General features: G+C 44.4%; 1 long non-coding RNA gene across 6 annotated transcripts; it reads right to left on the reverse strand.

Annotated features, from left to right (window-relative positions):
- Window positions 1–581: 581 nt before the first annotated feature.
- On the reverse strand, window positions 582–13,012 carry LOC125546352. 6 transcript variants are annotated; one of them, XR_007300610.1, is made up of 7 exons: window positions 12,381–13,012; window positions 11,599–12,147; window positions 10,914–11,037; window positions 4,025–4,105; window positions 1,249–2,420; window positions 1,065–1,155; window positions 582–981 (listed from the first exon to the last, which is right to left on the reverse strand). It is a non-coding gene; the product is annotated as an uncharacterized LOC125546352 (long non-coding RNA). The 6 variants fall into 6 exon arrangements; XR_007300608.1 differs by having other exon boundaries at window positions 4,025–4,087; window positions 12,381–13,011; XR_007300609.1 differs by lacking the exon at window positions 4,025–4,105 and having other exon boundaries at window positions 1,249–1,308; window positions 1,667–2,420; window positions 12,381–13,009.
- Window positions 13,013–15,986: the final 2,974 nt, after the last annotated feature.

Raw genomic sequence — 15,986 nt, forward strand, 5'->3', positions numbered from 1 at the left:
ACTAAAAAACAAAATGGGTGATGAATATTTGAACAATTGCTTGGTTACATTCGTTGAGAGAGAATTCTTCGGGCAAGTGAAAGATGAGGATGTCATCAATCTCTTCCAGAACTTCCAGAAAGGGGATCGTAAAGTTATATTGTAATTTCCTTTGCTATTTGTAATTTTTCTTAATTGTTAGAGATATTGCCACAATGATATTTTGCTACTATTATCGATGTATGGTCATTGAGTCATTAATATTATCATCTTGTTGTACATTTATTGTTCTATTGTGTTGCTTTGGCATAAAAAAAATTAAAAGAATACCCAGCAGCAAATTCCTGGCTCCGCCACTGCTACCTACTAGCACAAAGCTAGCGATTAGTGCTAAAAAAACCAAGCTAACGATCAGAATTTATATCTCTAATCCTAATGTCTCAGTACGTAAGTCGTTCGTTCGCTTCGTTCCCACCGTCCCATCGATCTCCCCACCAGGCGATCCCTCCCCCCACCGATTTTTTTCTTCCCATCGAAAACCAAGATCGGTTTTCTTTCATGCATCACAAGAACCAAGCCAAACGTTCCATCCCCTTTCCATATAAAACAACAAACCTTCCGTCCTTCCCTTCAATTTACGACACCAATCAAATCAAATCATATGGAACCATATCGGAAAATTCCGTCACGAGAAGCTTCCATAAACAACAGTTTAATCTAATATTTTTGCTCTTTCCATATACAACAAACAATTTCCAAATCCTATCTTCCGAGCGGGGCGAGCAAGGCCTGATTCTCCACGCTTCCAGGTTTGCGTTCGGATCATGTGGATTTGAACTGTTTCTTTAAAGTTTGCCGTCGGATCAGGTGTGCGAGGCCTGTTTCTTCAAACTTTGCCCCCGGTGTCGGGCGCGGCTGCCAGCTAGACACGGGTGCCGGCCTGGCTTCCAGCGATCCACGGGTGCCGGCGCGGCTGCGAGCGAGACAAGGGTCCTGGCGCGGCTGCGAGCGAGACACAGGTTAGTAACCTGTACACAGTTCACTTCTGGTTAAACTAATGCGGGAAGAGACTGGGTTAACTATACAACTGTTCGATTGGTGGTGTGGCATAGCCCCAACTGTTCGTCCGATTCATACATGGAACTGACTGTTCTTGTGTGCTAGCGAGGCATATACCTGTTCAAAGTAAGTACTCAACTGCTTTAAGTATACAACCAATGCATAGCAAGGCTTGACATATGTATACATTCAACCCTTTCGAAAACTTACTGCTTCTCGAGAGGTATCCTAACCCCGGCTATAATTTATCTGACGTTCTACCGAAGTAATCTGTACCAAGAACATGGCTCAGAGAGGATAATTTGCTATATACTCCCTCCGTTCCGAATTACTTGTCGCATGTATGGATGTATCTAGATGTATTTTAGTTCTAGATACATCAATTTCCGCGGCGAGTAATTTGGAAAAGAGGGAGTACATGCTCCATAGTGTTCCTTTTTTTTAATTATCAAGAGCTTGTTAAAATAACTGTGGTACATAATTGATATGGAATCCAGTATGCACTTATATGCACTTAGTTGACTATCTTCAGTTTTTATATATACTGATGGAACTATCTTCAGTTTGTATATATACTTGTGACAAATCAGTACTTGTCACAAATCACAAATCAGTACTTGGCACAAACCTATCTTCGTGGTCAAACATAGTGTTCCTCAAGCATGTACTGATGCAACTATCCCTGCCATTTATTTATATCTAGGTAAGAGTCCATGCATTTATTTGAATGGTCTGGTGGTTCAAAATCCAAATATTTGAGGAGCACATATATACATATGAGTGTTACCAATGCATACAAAAACAAATGACATGGATAATAAGAACTAGCTTTTCATGTCAGGGTGAAACTGTATGGAGAGAAGTAGAGTGATGACACCAAAGCAAGAGCAAGGAGTAGACCGAAATAATTGGCAAGCACGCTTGTTACACTAACATGAAAGTCTACAGGAAAAACTTCAGGATTTTGAAAATTTATTGTGTTTACAAAACAAGATCCATCTTCAGGATTTTGTTTTCTATTTACTGTTCACCAGGGAGTATATGCTCCCTGGAGCCAAAACTCCAAGCAAGTTTGTCTTGTCAATGGCGTATGAGAAATAAGATTTGTGTCCGAGAAAAATTACTACTAATGGAGGACGAGATGATGCTGCCCCCTGACTCTATGCTTTTCTGTGTGGTTTCTTCTACTCTCCTATGTTTTTTATTTTTTTTTGCTTTTCTTAATCTGGACCAGCCTAGGAAGAAGAAAACTTGAACCAAAGTAGTTAATCCATTGCACAACTCAATCTACCAAAATCATGCAGATATAAAGATAATACAAGAAGGTTAGTTAACTTCCTTTGTGTAGAACAAGAACTCTACCCGCTGCCATTTTACGGAACCTGTAGCAAGCAATGCATTAGATGACAATGCTGGTTATTGGGCACAAAAACTGAAGAGAAGCATTATTGTACCAAACATGCCAAGAACTTACTTTACTTCTGTTCAATGTAGATTAAAGTGCGTTAAATATAGTATACGGTACTTATTGATCTGCTTTGCCAATGACAATTGTCTCTGATAGTGATGTCCTCAAACGACTTGACCCCGTTTGGTTCTCGTTGGGAAAGGGTGAATATTGCTAAGCAACACCGACAGCGACAAATGGAGGCGACAACTGGGCTCCGACAACCTCCTGGTGATATCACCAATGTTGATAGACTCCCCAAAGAGGGTCCAGGTATATTGAATTGATAATTTATTGGTATTTGGTGATTGTTAAATTACTAATCTGAACAATCCCTTTCGCAAGCCATTGCAGCTGGCCCACAACCATCGAGCAGCTTGTTTATTCGTGAAGCAGATGTCCTGTCTCCCTCGACCATAGAACTCCCGAAATGGAGTCCAGGTATAACTCATTAACAATATTTAAATGCCTCTGATATTGGTGATTACTAATTTGAACAATCCCTTTTGCAAGCCGTTGCATCTGACCCACGACCATCGAGCAGCCTGATTATACATGAAGCACCAATCCCCTCTGCGTCAACCATAGAACACCACAAAGGTAGTCCAGGTATAGCTTCCGAACTCACACCTCCTTCAGATTTCTAAATATAATGAAGCGGTAAATTTAATCCATCAAAGGGGATTGTTGCGAGTAATCTGGTTTGGTATATAATTAATATATTGCAACCCTGGTGGTGCATGATTTTATCCAGAAATACTATTACTCTTCAAAATCGGATGCTAATGTGTGTATACCTACAACAACAGTTGGAGCTACGAGGGGCCGTGCTGGCCAACGTAAAGGGACCTTATCAAAGGAAGAAAGGGATGTCATTAACGCACGGAGAAGAGCAACTTATAAGAAGAAAAAAGAAGAGCAAGGGTACCAAGAACAAAAGGATAAGTTGAACACAAAGAGACGAGAATCTTATCAGAAGAAGAAACAGCAGGAAGACCGACAGCGACAGATGGATGCGACAAATGGCCTCCGACTCACTCTTGGTGAAGACACCAATGTTAATATACTCCCCAAAGAGGGTCCAGGTATATGGAATATGTGTATTGTTTTTAGTAATTCACCTTCAATTATGTTTCTTACTAATTAGCAAAGTCCCTTTCGCAAGACAACCGATCTGACCCACAACCATCAAGCGGACTGTTTATTCGCGAAGCACCAACCCCATCGCCCTCAACCATTGAACTACCCAAAGGGAGTCTAGGTATAACTCTGAGACAATCTTTAAATGCCTTTCATATTGAATTTTTACTAATTTGAACAATTCCTTTCGCAAGCCATTGCAGCTGACCCACAACCATTGAGCGGCCTAATTATACATGAAGCAACAATCCCCTCTATGTCAACCATAGAACTCCCCATAGGTAGTCCAGGTATTACTTCCGAACTCACACCTCCTTTGATTTTCTACAAACATCGAAACAGAAATAAGTACAAAGTTGATTCACTTATTTTGGGACGGAGGGAATATTACTGTTGTACCTCCAGTCAACCATGAGAGCTTTGAACTTGATTGTTCTGGTTCAGATGCTAATGTGTATAGACCTACAACAACAGGTCCAGCTATAAGGGGCTGTGAGGGACAACGTAAAGGGACATTATCAATGGAAAAAGATGATGTCATAAACGCACGGAGACGAGCAACTTATAAAAAGAAAATAGAAGAGGAAGGGTACCAAGAACAAAAGGATAAGTTGAACACACAAAGACGAGCAGCTTATGAGATGAAGACACCAAAGGACACAAACACATTAGATATTATAAACGCAAAGAGGCGAGCCGCTTACGAGATGAAGAAGGAACAAGTAAACACGCAAAGACGGGAAACGGATCAGAAACATCGAGATAGCTTAACACCAGAGCAGAAAGGGGAGATTAGTGCTCAGCACCGACAGCGGGAGAAAGCTATCCGAAACACCCCGTGTGCTGAATCCATCGCGATGCCTCGTCCTGATTTAGCAACCTCAGCTACGGCGAGCACATGCGGTCACACCTTCAAATCTTACGGTATTCCTCGCCTGTGTACTCCACATCTTATGTTCGTATGCATTAAACAAATATTTACTTGCTCCGTATCGGTGCAGCCGCCTACTGTACCAGTACGCTAGACGATAATATCCTCATGTTGGATCCTGGGCAACAATCCCATGGTGAACAAATTGATCGTGCTCCTACTGTCACCAAGAGCCCCGCATACATTCGAAACACCGAAACCGATGGTACTTATCGCATCATGAACCAGCTTTTATTTTGTAAACATTCAACAGTTGTTTATGACAACTCAAAAATGTTGCAGGTGCCTACCTAAGTAGAACCTTCGGTGACGGGGCTGTAGATGACGACCCAGTCAAAATCGATGATCACCTGAAAAGTGTCGACCAGCTAACCAGTGATCCGGTAACAATAGCGGATAATGGAGCGGACGAGCAGGGTCATGAGTCTAGAGCTCGGCGTAGGACAAGAGAGCGAGCTTGCAAGGGAAGTATGGCGGCGAAGAAGCGTCAGGAGAAAATTGGCAAGCAAAAAACATCACCGAAGGTACCACGTGGTGAGAGGAATGCTCTACTAGATCGGCGTAATGAAAGGTTTGCAGGTAGGGTGAAGACCCCAACCGTCAGGTCCATCTCCATACCGGAAATGAGCTCAAGTGGACAACCTACCGTATTGGAAGCACACGGTGCCTCGACCTCATCTAGCACACCGGAGTACACGATCAGAAGTGAAGGTAACACTCCCATCCTTACTCTCCTTGCGTCCCTTGAGACTGAACCCTCATTTATTGGTTTCGCACCTGAGCAGACGACATGGACGCTTACCTTAGTCGTCTCATGAATGATAATGTCAACCCTGACAGCCTCTTTAACGATGAGTATTACCTGTTTGCTGGTGAAGGTATGTACACCCACTTGAGCAACATCCACCCGTAGGGAATATCACACTAATTTTAAACATTGTTTGTAGGCTCAGATGCTGATGACATGGAGCACGACGAATTGGAAGACTCAAGTCACAATACCTATGTCGACCATGATCCATTGGACTATGTCTACTCAAACCTCCCAGACCACACACACATCCTGAAGCACGCCGCAAATTGCGATCACTGCAAGGCCAAGAAGTTTGTGTCCGAGGCCCCGGGATTCTGCTGTCGCAGTGGGCAGATCCAACTGAAGCAACCGGAGCCCATCCCAGAGCTAATGAGGCTTTGGTCTAGCATGCATGCGGACTCAAGGCATTTTCGGGAGAACATACGGTTCTTCAACGGCCACTTCTCCTTCACAACCCTCGGCGTCAGCCTTGATGAAAGCTACACAAACATGAAGTCTGGGGTGTACACGTTCCGGGCTCACGGCACCATCTACCACAACGTTCATTCCTTCGGGCCAACGTCACGTCCAGATCATCTACAGTTGTACTTCTACGACGACGACCCAGGCCTAACCCATCGCAAGGCTGCCACCGAGCAATTAGACCCGGATGTCGTCAAGAAGTTAGTGGACATACTCAGGGAAAACCCGTACTCCCAGCAGTTTAGGAGTTTGGGTGCGCACAGAGACAACCTCGACGATTACAGGATAGACCTCAACACTAACCAGAGACTAGACCAACGGAAGTATAATAGACCTCTGCCATCTGAGGTCGCTGCAATTTGGGTGGAGGGCACTGACCTAGCGAAGAGGTTCGATCGTAGGATTACACTTTGCGGGAATGACAACCAGAGGCACAGTATACATGTGACGGCTGGCTCGTATGACCCGCTCTCTTACCCACTCTTCTACCCAAGGGGGGAGCTCGGTTGGCACCCGAAACTTCCTAAACGTGATGTCCCTTGGCCGGTTGTGCAACAACCAAGAGGTAGACGTGATGATGATGATGAGGATGCAGGTAAGCCTTATGCGTATTCTGTCGTTTAGATGAATTGTATACTTCTCATATGAATCCTAATGTCCGCGTTACTCATCCATGTGCAGAGGGGAATAGCAGGTTATGCGTCTCAGTGAGAGACTACTACTGTTACATGCTCTAGACACGGCCTGGGATATTCAATCCCATACTCTGTGGAGCACGATTGCTCCAGCAATGGGGGGTGGACATGTACATCAAGATTGAGAGTTGTAGGTTGAAATGGTACAGGAAGAACCAGAAAAAGATCCGTGCCGACCTGTATAAAGGAGTTGTTGATGTAATTACATCCGGGGAGACCCGGGCAAGCGCTGTTGGAGTAAGGATAGTGCTCCCTAGAACGTACCCAGGTGGCGACCGCGACATGAAGCGGAGGCATATGGATGCCATGGCAATTGTCCATACCTACGGGAAGCCTGACATCTTCTTGACCATGACCTGCAACCCTAACTGGGAAGAGATAACGAATGAGTTGTTTCCTGGTCGGACAGCGCAAGACCGACCTGATCTTGTGGCTCGTGTGTTCCATGGCAAGCTAGAGGCTATGAAAGAGATGTTGTTCAAGAAGAATATCTTGGGTGTTGTTGTCGCACATGTATACGTAGTCGAGTTCCAGAAGAGGGGCCTCCCCCACGCACACTTTTTGTTGATCATGGATTCTGCCTATAAGCTTGTCGTTCCGGAGCAGTACGACCGACTCATTTCTGCCGAGCTCCCAGACAAGCAGAAGTATCCTGAACTCCACGCCTTGGTGGTGAAACATATGATGCACGGACCATGCGGTGCTCTCAACCCCAAAAATGTGTGCATGCAACAGAATGAGTGCAAGTGCAGATACCCGCGGCCGTTCAATGAAAACACGGCACAGGGCAAGGACTCATACCCAGTTTATCGTCGTCGAGATAATGGTCGGCAGGCTAAGGCCCGGGGTAAAATGTTGGACAACAGATGGGTTGTGCCGTATAACCCTTACCTTCTGCGGATGTTCAATTGCCACATCAACGTTGAGGTTTGCTCCAGCATAAAGGCCGTCAAATACCTTTACAAGTACATATACAAGGGCCATGATAGGGCTTCTTTCAGTATCGACCAGCCCGACGCCGATGGTAACATTGATGAGATCAAAAGATACATAGATGCGAGGTGGGTTACTCCTCCAGAGGCGATGTGGAGGATATTTGGCTTCCCCTTGTGTGCTAATGACCCGCCTGTCCTACAGTTGCCTCTTCATCTCCCGAATATGCACAGGGTGGCATTCAATGAGCAAGCTCACTTGACCGACGTAGTCGCCTCTGAGAATGCTTCCAAATCCATGTTGACAGAGTATTTCAAAGCTAACCAAAACCACTCGTGGGCTAGGAATATATTGTACAAGGATTTTCCTGGAAGGTTCACATGGCAGAAGGGTAAGAAGTATTGGAAAGAGCGGGTGGAGCGTTATCAGATAGGTCGAATTGTGTCTGCCAATCCTGCCGAGGGGGAGCGATACTATCTGCGTGTGCTGCTAAACCATGTTGCTGGCAAGACATCCTATGAGGACCTGCTCACCGTCGCCGGTAGGCTATGCGGGAGCTTTAGAGAGGCTGCCGAAAGGTTGGGACTCATCGAGGCAGATAACACGCTCGACGACTGTCTTACCGAGTCAGAGCAGTGGGCGATGCCATGTTCGCTCAGGAGGCTCTTCGCAACAATTTTGGTGCACTGTGAGCCAGGCGACGTGCGTGGTTTATGGGATAGGCACTTCGAGCCTATGTCTGATGACTATCGGCGATCACACACGTGCCCGATTAGGGTGGAACAGATGGTGTTGCTTGACATTAGGGGTATGTTGCAATCCATGGGCAAAGACATAGCTGATTTCGCTCTTCCATGCATTGACGATGCTTTCGACCCAACCGAGGGCGAGGCCAGAGAAGTGATCGAGGAATCCAACATCGATTTTGACATCAACAACACTAAATTGGCTTCGTTGCTAAACTCAGAGCAGAGGGCTGCATACGACGAGATACTAGCTTCTGTTGAACGCGGTGATGGGGGTGTGTTCTTTGTTGATGGCCCGGGAGGTACAGGGAAGACCTTCCTGTACAGGGCACTGCTCGCCAAGGTTCGAAGCGAGGGAAACATCGCTATCGCTACCGCGACGTCAGGCGTCGCCGCTTCTATCATGCCTGGAGGCAGGACTGCCCACTCGAGGTTCAAGATCCCATTGAGCTGCGACGATGGCGCCTCATGCACCTTCACAAAGCAGAGTGGTACCGCCAAGCTACTGAGGATGGCCTCATTGATACTATGGGGCGAGGCCACCATGACTAAGCGACAGGCGGTCGAGGCACTGGACAACAGCATGCGCGACATCATGGGAAGACGAGACCGACCCTTTGGAGGAAAAACTGTTGTGTTTGGCGGGGACTTCAGGCAGGTGCTTCCCGTCGTCAGGAGGGGGTCCCGAGGTCAGATAATCGATGCAACCCTCCGAAGTTGACACCTCTGGAAGGGTATGCGCCAGCTAAGGCTCGTCACCAACATGAGGGCTCATAATGACACCTGGTTTGCCGATTACTTGCTAAGGGTAGGCAATGGTACCGAGGAAGTTGACGATCAAGGAAACATACGACTCCCTGAAGATATTTGTGTGCCATCTACAGGCGAGGGTGACGACCTGGAGAAGCTGATTGACCATGTGTTTCCGAGACTAGATGACAACCAGTCCGATCCGAATTACATGACTTCACGCGCAATCCTCTCCACCACGAACGACAATGTCGACAAGATAAACATACGCATGGTAGAGCGTTTTCGGGGAGAAGAAGTAATCTACCATAGCTTTGACAGTGCAGAAGACGACCCGTATGGCTACTACGCTCCTGAGTTCCTAAATGGATTGACTCCTAACGGTCTGCCTCCGCATGCACTCAAACTGAAGCTCAACTGCCCTGTCATACTTCTGAGGAACATTGATCCGGCTAATGGTCTGTGTAACGGGACGAGGCTTGTGGTGCGAGGTTTCGAGAGGAACGCCATCGATGCAGAAATCGTGATCGGACAACACGTAGGTAGGAGGGTATTCCTTCCTCGAATACCCCTATGCCCATCTGACAACGACATGTTTCCATTCAAGTTCAAGAGGAAGCAATTTCTTGTAAGGCTTAGCTTTGCTATGACGATTAACAAGGCTCAAGGCCAGACGATTCCGATTGTTGGCGTGTACCTACCTAATCCGGTGTTCTCTCATGGTCAACTCTATGTCGCATTGTCTCGAGCCACCGCAAAGAGAAATATAAAGATCCTCATTGAGAAGGAGAAGGAGAAGGAGAATGCCAAGAAGCAAAGCGGTAAATCTAAGAAGCGAAAAAGACCCGCCTTGTCCTTACAGACCTCGATGAAGAACATCATCTATAAGGAAGTCCTTACAGGCTGAAGTCCGCTCTTAAATATATGAGAGGATTTACTCTTATGCTACATGTAATTTGGTGCTTTTTGGTGTCTTTGTACATATCTCTATCTTTCGATGTTTGCAATTGAACTTTATTATGTTTATAGTACAAGGCAAGTATTAATAATATTGCCTCGGATTTGTGACTTTGCAAGTTGCCAAATTTTGTTGTATGTGACATTATTTTTCGTTTTGATGGTTTGCTTATGTATATTATTCTTTTGTTGTTTTGTAATCAATGATCTACTACATCTAAACCTCTTCGCTATGTTTTTCTGCACAAATATTGCACACTGCCTTGGTCACTTCGTTCTTGTAAAACTAGACTCCACTAAGTGTTCTACATTAGAGAAATATATTTATGATGCGGCCCCAATGCAGACTGTATGTTTACTTATTGTCGTGATCTTTGTACGTCGATGCCTACACCCTACAGCCTGAGCCACTTGACGACCAATCTGTAATTCGATGTTAAAAATATACATGCAGATACGTTAATTATAATGTGGCATCGAATCCCATGATAATAAGTAAATGAATATAAAATTGTGATTTATTTGATATCTTACTATCGTATCCGCGTCGAGCACAACCGAGCGCCTCTATTTCCGGTGAGGCCAACTATCCAGAATCCTCCCGCATCTTAAATCCATTGACGCTTTTCTATTATAGGCTTTGTTCTATGTAGATACCGAAATTAGCACCGCTAAACTTTTAATCTGGAAATACCACTATAGAGTACTTTGCCCTGTAATTAGCAAGTCTTCCTTCGTTGCCGCGCAAGTACTTCTCTTGCATTCCCTGAGATATAAAGTATATACTATCTCTACTTCCTAATCAGTTTGAAAGATTAATTCAAACTATGCATGCTCCTAAGAAGGAGAAGTTCTTTATTATCTTGCATGTACTTTCACCAGAATGATTATTTTCGTTATACCTCACTGACCAATGATGTCAGGCTTTACTTCGTCCGAAATCAGCACATACCAGCTAGCGAATATTCAACATAAAAATATGATGGTTATAGGCACATACCTTTCATTGCCTTTAATCTTCAAGTTCTCCTCGATCTGCTCTCTACCCATGTTCGAACATGATCCAAATTTCTCTTTCATGCTCATGAGTTTCTGATAACACGCTGAATTACTTTTATGTGTTCCTGAATAGAGTAACCAAATTAAGTGAAAATGGGTTTTCTTCTTGACTACATAAAGTAGAAGACGGTACCAGCATTTTCCGACAAAGAGGGAGGGGGAGGAAATAATTTATCATTAAGCTACTCTAAGGGAGTCACATCTTTTAGATTCATCTTTAAATGTAAGGAGAAAGCTGTGATAATGTAGCCATAGAGGAACAAATCCAAAATACACAAAACAAATACATTGTAGCTATCATGAGTTTTGTTGTTGGGGTCAGGCAATTGAAGATTGTGGTCATAAATGCAGTAAAGCATGCCTCTACTTATGAGAGAACAACTAAAATTACAATAAACTCCACACTGATTATAAGTATATTGTTCGTACAAAATGCTAAAAAGGAAAATAGGTCTTCATAAATTGAAGATAGTTCAGCCACATCAGATTCAGCACTACACATAACTCGCGTACATATATGCATTGTTAAATACACTTGCTAATCACATCAATACAAAAATTTCCTTTTGAGGTTTTGCAGCTCTTTGGAAATAAAACAAAAGCGACCAAAGGGCAGCTTCGAATACCTTGCCTGCGGAGACCATGCATGTCCAGCAATGAACCTCACCAGGACTCAATCATTTGGCATGAACAGATTGCTGGGCTGCAGCACACAACAAGAAGAACCAGTTCAACACGGAGTTAATTTGAAAAAACCAATGTCCAAGACAGTTTGTAGTTAACAAAAATTAACATTATTGTTTCAGCTAACAACAAAAATTAACATTATTGTTTCAGTTAACAACTCCTTTCTTGCACGGACATGTATTATGTGATCAAGCAGTAAAAAGCATTTAAGGGATTATCTAAGTACAAAATTTAGAGAGAAAAACAAAACTTTCAGACCATGAACCACCGGTCTTCACAAAATAAGTTGTCTGAGGTTACTTATCTGCCTAAGAGAGCGTGTACTGCACGTCGATGATGCCCATTTGCTCTATAGGATCCTGCACAATTTACAGATGTTTTTCCACTATCATGCGCCCATGGACGAGGCACCTTTAGAAGTGTTTGGCATATTATGCATCTCCGAAAATATTTAAATCAGACCCCATGCGTGGAACAGCTTGTTCTGCCTGATATATGTGTGCAACATGTCAGATGCAAATAATTCGATCAACTAATTATTTAGTCTAATCAGCATTGTGCTAAGCAATCAATCAATCAATTTATGTATTGGTTCATATGCCAACACATCTACAAACATCCCTGGTAAATACTGGAGCCAACACCTCCACAAACCCGTGTGAGCTGCAACCTCCACACACAGAATTGCCTGCTATTGATTGAAGAGGAAGAGTAGCTATACCTGGTACGGCTCTATGAACTGTTCTCATCTGCGTCGACCGCATCCGAAGCCTCGACGGCCACCATCCTGCTCATGTCGCTGGCACGGCAGGCTCGACAAAGGGGCGGGTGTCGATTTGGGGAGAGGAGGACTCGGCCACGAGGCGGTAGAGGCACGGGAAGGACCCGTCGCCGCTGGCGGCGGCGAGGACAAGTCGAGCACTGCCAAGCGCGGCCGCGAGATTCGCGAGGTCGGCGCGAGCAGGGCAGTCGGCGAAGACGGCATGGGCAGGGAGGCGGCGAGGTGCTTCCCAGGAGAGCGAGCGACGGTCGAGGAGGCCAAGGATCAGGGCGAGGCGGAGGCTGCGGCTAGCGGCGGGAGAAGACTGTCCTTCCACCGCCGGCGGTGGCGACCTTTGTGTGATGTTGGTCGCCGGTTGTGTGCGTCTCTAGCCGCCGTCGGATGAGTGGAGGGGAGTTGGGGAGGGGATGAGATGGGGTGGCGGTGCGAGACGAGGTCGCCGGCTGTGGGGGCGAGAGCGGAGGCGGTGGGGTGGGTGACTCGCCGAGATCTGCCATCGTGAGTGGACTGGGAGTCTGGGAGTGGAGAGAGTGAGGGGATCAGGGGAGGTAGTAGATAGGTGCTGGTTGGGCTTGGGTCGTGCGGGGAAGGAGAGGTTGGGTGCTGTTTTTTTTTTGATTTTTTAGGGGGTAGATTGGGTGCTGGTTGGGCCGTGTTGGTAGCTGATTTGGGCATACAAAGACATATGTATTAAAGTGTATACATATATTAATTAAACATGGAGCATACAAAAAATATATTTTTATACTTATTAGATATATTCAAAGTATCACACAAAAAACACAATTTTGAGAGAAGAAACCGAATATACTTGGTTTGTGTTGGATTGCTTGCATGCTTTTATCTTTCGTCGGACAATTTTCCTTAGCCTATATAAATAAACTAAAATGATTCAAGAAATTTCAGATGACTGCTTATTTATATATGAACATTATAGTTGGTTGTTTTCTCCGAGATAAATGCAACATCTTTTTTTATAATATGAAAAACGGGTTTTCTATTTTACAAAATAAAATAGTTGTGTTAGTTTCACTTTTATTTTTATTATATATATTATATATGTTTCTTTCATCGGAGATAAAAAGTGATGGGTTCTGACATACACACTGATGTAACGATGACTGACCTAACTGAAACACTACGAGAAGAGGTGCATATACTAATCTTTGTATGTATGTTATACACGATAATACAAAAGGTGTATTCTTTATGTGTTTTTTTCAGAATATAGGAGACATAGATATGGAATTTGGAGATGCACAAAAAGAATCCATCGACAAGGGTTCCGAAGTGACGTCACTAAAATGGGGCTTCATTGAATTTTTTACAACATAATGATGTGGAAGCGGTGTTATCTCATAAAAAATCAAAAAAGGATGCCAATTTAAATGTTACCGCGCAAGGTATTTTTTTCCAATGTTGTTATAGATCTTTCCTTCGTCATATTGCCTAATTCACTCGTTTTTTTATCATGCCGACAGACTATGTTTGTACTTATTGCTAATTTTCCATTTTGTGATCACTTTACATTACAAGTGAAGTGAACTTCAATTATTATGCACTTGTGACCATGTTACATTGTCTCTACATATGGTCTCTACCTGTGAAATATCTTTACATAACTTTAGAAAAATATTTCAGAAGCCCGTGGCAACGCACGGGCATTCTACTAGTAAAGCTAGCGATCCAAATTGTGTCACTCGAAGCTAACGATCAGAATTTCTTTTGAAGGAAAAGCTAGCGATCAGGTGTATCAGTGAAAATAAAGTAGCGCTACCACTGATTTGTTTTTTTTCGTCATCTTTTTACTGTCTAGCTTCTAGTAGGTTACCGACATTTGCCCAACAGTTAGCCAACATGCTGCTGGTCAGGAAGCTAGGAGTTTTGTCCAACCAGCTTTCAGTCACGTCAATCGTGCTAGAAAGCTTGGCACATATATGAGCCAGGCTGTTAATTGATCTTAATAGATGTTTTTTTGCAAAATATCTTAATAGATGTTGAATAACAAAATAATCGAAACTGCTAGCAAGCTCTCCAATTTCTGTAAAAATTGGTGCCACGACTGAACGAGAGTCATGGCGAGTTGTCCAGAGGTTCACCAACTCTAGGTAATCCGTCTATGGAATGACATTTGTAAATCCCCTAAGCTTGGCGAAGATGACCCATCGGCTCCGCGATGAGAGGATCAGTTACTCCTGGGTATAGCTTACTCCACTCCCCCAGAAATGAACTGGATGATCGAGCAACACGCCCAGCCCCTCCTCTCCCATCTTCTCGCTTGATAGCAGTGTGGGTGTTAATCTTGGCATAATCTGGGTCTCGAGGATGCCACCAACCATGGCCGGGCATCACTAGAGCATGAGGTCCAGTAATATCCACGAGTGTGATGGCCTCCCTAATAAGACGGATAGAGGTTGCCGGGTCGAAGCCTTCCCCCTCCTGCGTCAATCTATTTCTTAGGTGCCAAATTGGCCACATGATGAACGATCACACAGTGCCCCTGGCCCATATTGATGGATGTAGCCTAGGCATATGGAAGCCGCACCTGCTGCTGTGGCTGGTCCCACAAACGTTTTGGATGTGAACACTTTAGCAGTGCGTGCTCCAGATATTCATCCATAGCCATACATATTTTGCAAAGACCAATCTGCCTTGTATGACTAGGATTGAGGGCTCAGTTCGATAAGTTTCGTGAGTGTTTTTTAGGAATGAAACACTTCACAGAGACGTGTGAATGTGTGAAAGATACGTGTGAAACACTTGGCACGCTTTACACAGCCCCATGTGTCAAACGCTAAAAAGACAAGGAGAGAGTTGGCCGGAACACACGGGACTAAGTGACGGTTTTCTAAATACGGTAAAGCAAAATTCACTGACCGTATTTGTGCTGGGTGTTATATCACGAGTGATATACTCAGGAAAATTTATCCTCACGATAATTGACGTTAAACAATAGCTGACTCGTACTATTGGAAATTTCATGTACTTTCAGATATGGTGGTGGAGGCAGCTTAGTAGAATTTTTCCAGCAGCGTCCTTGTCAGGACTGCAGCAAAGTCCCTGTATCCCATGGAAAATAGACAGGAGGTTTGGAAAATTTGTGTTATGACACTGACAAGTTCTAACTCTTTGAGAGTGACCTCACACAACGCAAGCAAAGTAGTCCGGCACTAGTGCAGAACTGAGCAATAGTACCGGTTTGTAAGGCCCTTTAGTGCCGGTTCCATAACCGGCACTGAAGTGTGGGTACTAAAGGCGCCCCCCCCCCTCCTTAGTACCGGTTCAGCACGAACCGGTGCTAAAGGGCAACCACGTGGCACGAGCCAGCTCCGGGGGCCGGGAGCCCTTTAGTACCGGTTGGTAACACCAACCGGTACTACAAGGTTTGGGGTTTTTTGGTTTTATGATTTCTTTTTCATTTAATTTTGTGTTTTTCATTTAATTCTTTTTCGTTTGCTGGTATTTTACGATACTACACACTGTACACGTTATGCATATATATATATATATATATATATATATATATAATTTCTAGTAAAACCAATC

Source organism: Triticum urartu, chromosome 3 (assembly GCF_003073215.2).
Source record: "Triticum urartu cultivar G1812 chromosome 3, Tu2.1, whole genome shotgun sequence".
Taxonomy (NCBI): domain Eukaryota; kingdom Viridiplantae; phylum Streptophyta; class Magnoliopsida; order Poales; family Poaceae; genus Triticum; species Triticum urartu.